This window comes from Tachypleus tridentatus, chromosome 7, assembly GCF_004210375.1.
Source record: "Tachypleus tridentatus isolate NWPU-2018 chromosome 7, ASM421037v1, whole genome shotgun sequence".
Classification (NCBI taxonomy): Eukaryota; Metazoa; Arthropoda; class Merostomata; order Xiphosura; family Limulidae; genus Tachypleus; species Tachypleus tridentatus.
In genome coordinates, this window is record NC_134831.1 from 17,566,820 (window position 1) to 17,572,819 (window position 6,000).

The following is a 6,000-nucleotide window of genomic DNA, read 5'->3' on the forward strand; positions in this document are numbered from 1 at the left end:
TCCAAAATCTAATGACTGGGATAGTTATTAATTGAGATTATACCTAAACATTTATTATTAAACATTTATACGTATTACCAACAAACAGAACGCGTCCAGCTTGGCATGAAAATACCACGATTAAATAATGCTGCCATTTGTAATTGCGAGACATGGCTGATCTACTGATGAATCGATAATCGTAAGGGAAACCTAGATAGGACTGTACAAAATAAGTAAATAACCTGTTAATTAATTTGTTTCAATACTACAGTGAGCATATTCATTTGCGTGCACTTCATGTTAGAATGTCACCCATGTTCGTTTGTTGTTAAACTCAAAGCTATGCAATAAGTTATTTGTTTCCTGCGTATCTCTGGTATCGAAACACAATTTTTAGCGTTGTAAGTTCTCAGTTTTGAACTAAGAGTTCTGTTTGTTTATTGTGGATGGCCTTACTATTTATGTGTTTTTTTTCGTCAGAGCCTTCCGTGTTGTTTGTTGGATTTTTGCGCAAAGTTACACGAGGTCTATCTGCGCTAGCCGTCCGTAATTTAGCAGTGTAAGACGAGAGGGAAGGCAGCTAGTCATTACCACCCACCGCCAACTCTTGGGCTACTTTTTCCAACGAATAGTGGGATTGACCGTCATATTATAAAGACCCTACGGCTGAAAGGGCGAGCATGTTTGGTGTGATGGGGATTCGAACCCGTGACCCGTAAGGGACTTGAATTACGAGTCGAGTGCCTTAAACACCTGGCCACGCCTGGCCCTCCTGTGTTGTCTAAAGAAGTTTTTGTAGTATAAAGATTAAGATATTTTCTATATGGTTTTATGCAACAAAATAAGCCGTAGGTTTCGCCAAGTGTTTAGCGTATTTAAACTGCAAATATATCCATAGTTTTGTGTTTTTCATCTCACACTGCTGCTAAAACGCAAATTTGCTTCGCACTTTGGGGCGTTGGGTGGGCTATTTGCAGATAGCCCTTCTAGTATTTTATGGAAATCCCTACACAAACAATACGAGAAAATAAAATTATGTATTACATATGTGATAACAGATAAGAAATATTACTACAAATAAACAATCAAAAAAGAATTATATATAAAACATTATTGTTACTGGAATTGTATCTATCAGAGTTTCTTTATTTTTAATTACGCAGAGAGTTCCACAACTAACTATCTATTATCTGTCCACCACAGGTATCGAAACCCTGTTTCTAGCGTTAGAAGTTCGCAAAGCGCGATGCTACTGGGGAACTCAGTAACAAAGAATGCAATTTTATGTGTGTCTGTTTACTATATAGGTCACAAAAAATATAAAATATTTTTAATCGTGTAACGCACAGAATTTCTATGTTTATTCTGTTATATCAAGTTATGTAATTGCAGAGTTTTAAGTTTAAATAAAACGTATGACATAGCCAGAGGGCGTGAAATGTGAATCCGTTGCTACAAAAACGCCATTTGAACTTTGAATCGGTGCACACACTAAACGAGTGACTTTCAAATCTCATTACTCAGTCATATAAAGGTAGCACTATAATAGTTGGGGTGAGTGTTGTTAATTTTCTAACTTTACCGTTTTATATCAGTAAAATGTTAGGGAAGGTTATGAGAAGATGGCTAATGCATAGTTTTATTCGAAAATTCAGAAATGACCCCCGTTAGTACAGCGGTATGTCTCCGGATTTACAACACTAAAATCAGCGGTTCGATTCCCCTCGGTGGGCTGAGCAGATATCCCTTTGTGGCTTTGCTATACGAAAAACACACACACACACACACACAGAAATATGGGAAAAAAATAAAACTTTTCATTAGGTAACACAGGTTTTCAGTTTAAGTTCTTTTTATCTGTTTTTGGGTTTTATTCAAAATATTCTTAATGTTTTTATCATATACAATATCAGAACACATGAGAAGCATTTTCATTCAAGTTAAAGTTTTAAAAAGTTCACTGAGAAAAATTTCTAATTAATTTTTTTCTTGTAAATAGTGGCAACAAAAAGTACAATTTAACACCACAAACGGTTTTTACTACTAGACCTAAATGAATCAGCACTGCATTGGTAGTAAAACTGGTTGTGGTGGCGTTATATATTTTTGAGCGTTTTAAGGGCTTTTCCTCTGTAATTTATTCGTGTGAATATTCAAAAGGACAGTAAAATATAAAGTTTCAGTCTTCTATACGTAATTTATAACAGGAGTGATTTAATCAACGGCTTCTATTTGAATATTTTTTTAGTATGTTTTCAAATTTTTCTGTTCCTGTTTGTTAAGCATAATGCTACGCAATTAACTATCTGTGCTGCGCCAACCACGGGTTTTCAAACTCGGTTTTTATCGTTACTAGACCTCAGACTTATCGCAGAGCCACTGAGAACAAGTTTGTTTCAATATAATGTATAAGAGTTGCGAAAAATATGATTTTTTCCATAAAGCATAAGCGTGAAAAATAGCATCCTAGAACGTTACATTTGATTGCGTATTTCAATTAAATTTTGTTTTCCATAGTTCTTAATTCAGTTTTTAGTCAGCTGTTTTAAGTATATATATATATATATATACACACACAAAGATAGATAGAAATAGAGAGAGACAGAGTGAAGAAGATTATTATTTTTTATAGTGTAAATATATAGTTTGATGCTAGTAAAACCAGAGATCCAACTTGCAGTGTAGCATCTCGTGTTGATATTTGATTTTAAAATGTCGAGGCGCTGAAGAAGTCTGTCAGAACTTGAAAACCTTCATCTAGCCTCACGCCTCTTTTCCAAAACTTTATCTTTGATTTTGTAGGCACAATACACAAAATTTCAGCTCAAAGTATTAAAACACTTTTCTCTTTCGTTAATGCCAACCAAATCTTAAAGTTGGAAATTAACCTCTTATATTTCTATGATTAAATTGTTTTTACTGCGAAAAACATGTATTTTCTTCCCAGAATAAAATGTACTACGCTGTGTACAAGTATCTTTCTACTTACTACATCAGATCTAAGGAAATACTCAGTCTAATGACATAGCTGGATGTACTACACTGTATACAAGTATCCTTCTATTTATTGCATCAGATCAAAGAAAATAGTTAGTCTATTAATATAGCTGCACATCCATAACTTACAGTATTTTGTATCTTCTAAAAGCGTACGATGTTCTCTCTACATACATTATTACTCATCTTCCTTGACCCATTATGAATATTTTAAACCAATTAAAAAAAAACAACTGTACATTATGATCCTTGTTTAGAATACCTTGTACTGAACCTATTCCTAAGTATATCAAAGTTATTACCAAAGGTTTCGTTATTTAGAATACCTTGTACCGAACCTATTCCTAAGTATATCAAAGTTATTACCAAAGGTTTCGTTATCTAGAATACCTTTTACTGAACCTATTCCTAAGTATATCAAAGTTATTACCAAAGATTTCGTTATTTAGAATACCTTGTACTGAACCTATTCCTAAGTATATCAAAGTCATTACCAAACGTTTCATTATTTAGAATACCTTGTACTGAACCTATTTCTAAGTATATCAAAGTCATTACCAAAAGTTTCTTTGTTTAGAATACCTTGTACTGAATCTATTTCTAAGTATATCAAAGTCATTACCAAAGGTTTCATTATTTAGAATACCTTGTAGTGAACCTATTTCTAAGTATATCAAAGTCATTACCAAAGGTTTCTTTGTTTAGAATACCTTGTACTGAACCTATTTCTAAGTATATCAAAGTCATTACCAAAGGTTTCTTTGTTTAGAATACCTTGTACTGAACCTATTCCTAAGTAAATCAAAACCATTATATTTTTTTACTCTCAAAGTTTTAATTATTCTTAAATTATGTTTCAATGCTTTATTTCAGACCAACGAGAATAGTTAAGAATGAAAACTGAGTTCCCGTTTTGTTCACTGAATGAACGCAATCAAGTAACACATTTTACAAAATGTTTCTTTCAACAACAATACATTTTCACTTTCGGCGAATACCAGGTATATAGTTCTGTATAGAAAGATGTTAGTGTAACTTAAAAGCAGTATGCAACGTATTGAAATCTACTAAAAGCCTCAATTTTTTACAATAAATTTACCATGTTTCAAAAAAACCCAACAAAACCTACGTCGAATTTAGTAATGGCTTTTTAATAAAGTATTTGAATAGCCAGTATAACTTTCTAAGAACCTCAAAGAGGTAAATAATTTTATTCCATGTCTATATTGATATAGATTCTGTGTACGTGTATAGATACATATATAAGTGTTTGTGTTTAGTTAAGGAATTTGTAATGATGTGTACTTTGTAGTTTATCAGTTTTATATCTATTAGACCATGTAAAATTCATTAAACTTATGTTTTGTCTGGTCAACTAATAATGAATTTGATGTGGCTCACATTCAGAATTTGTTATTGTTATTGAATGCCTTTTATTGCCAGTTATTTATTTATTTAGATTTTAATGAATTCGACCATAGAGGCGATGAACAAAAATTTGTGAAAAAGCTAAAAGAAACTTTTGGGAGTGTTGTAAGAAAACACTATCACAATACTAAGTGTCTATCGTTTCCAAGTTATTAGTTTGGTAAATTAGAGCAACAGTAACTCTTGTTTTTTCAGAACCTGCTAGCCCTAATACAAAATTGTGAAGTTAATAAAGGCGATCATTTCAGACTTTTTCGAATTTGACGACATAATAAAACTTTGCACTCTTGTAATATCATTAAATAATTTCAGTAAAATTTACTTGTTTACTTCTACAAAATATCACAAAACTATATTTCAGCGAACAATAATCGTGCTAATTTAGTATATATGCTAATTCGAAACCATCCACTGACAGACTATCAAATGACGCAAACAGTTATGTTGTTTAATTAATAAAAATATTAAATTTGAATAATTCTCAAAGCGGACACATTAATAGATGAAACGATCTATATACCCTAAATACGTTTATACACTAGAAGATGCTATAAGGTAATTATAATGCCCTCATACTCAACAGGAAAATAAGAACGTGGGTTGAAATTCCTACACAAAATCAAGAATTTAGGGTCTTCCTAAAAATGAAATCTGTTGTATGCGTTTTATAAGTCTAAAAGCTAACGTGCATACCTAAAATTGAAGTCCAATAGAAAAGTTCCTTTGACGTTTACAGCAACATTTCTCCGACTATCCTAACCATGTGGGTTATCTTGTAAGGCGGGTACAAAGAGCTTGCTTTGTTAAATGACATCTTCGACCTTGGTAATGGTGAAAATGTGGTTTCGAAGTTCGTCATAGTCCTGGACCATCGAGACTTCGTGGCTACAGAGCTCACGCTGTCTTCCAGATACTTCGCCAAAATATTTCGATCGCTGGATAAACAGCCTCTGGATCTACTGTAGAGGGACAATTCTAGCTAGTTGCAGCTAGGATGTTACTGTTCAGCGCATGTGTCGTTAATATCAGCCAAGCGGCCGATACCACGTTCTGTATCAGGAATCAGTTGCGCACGGCTAGTGCACGGTAGGAAACCGTGGAGCGTTCTTTAGCGAAATGACCTCAAACATTCATCATGAATTCGCTATCGATAAAACGTTGTTAGTATTATGAAAGTGAGAGGAATCCTTTCGAATAATTCGGAATTATATGAGACTTAATAATCAGAATAACTAGGTTCAATCTTGGATGGAATGTCAAAATCATATTTTAAAGGAAAGTTGAAAATGAAGACGTCACGAAAGAATACTGGAATATTTTTCTTAGGATCGTGAATTATCTTGATACGTGAAAATAAATATATTTAGAAGCACAGATAACACTATACAGAATCGTATCAAATACACAAATAATCTGTAAATGGCGCATTTCTTTACATAGCGTGATTGAAAAATAAAACAACTACATACCTTACAGTTCCGCGATGGTACAGCGGTAAGTCTGCGAATTTACAACGCTAAGATTAGAGGTTCAGTTCCACTCGGTGGAGTCAGCAGATAGCCCGAGGTGATTCTGGTATAAGAAAACACACAA

At 33.2% G+C, this 6,000-nt stretch overlaps 1 protein-coding gene across 1 annotated transcript in view; it reads right to left on the reverse strand.

The window, feature by feature from the left end:
• LOC143255216 (uncharacterized) overlaps positions 1 to 5,412 on the reverse strand; it is an 87,081-nt gene extending 81,669 nt beyond the window's left edge. The window contains exon 1 of the mRNA XM_076510513.1: positions 5,101 to 5,412. The gene's annotated coding sequence lies outside the window, so the exon portion shown is untranslated. The remainder of the gene's footprint in view (positions 1 to 5,100) is intronic.
• Positions 5,413 to 6,000: the final 588 nt, after the last annotated feature.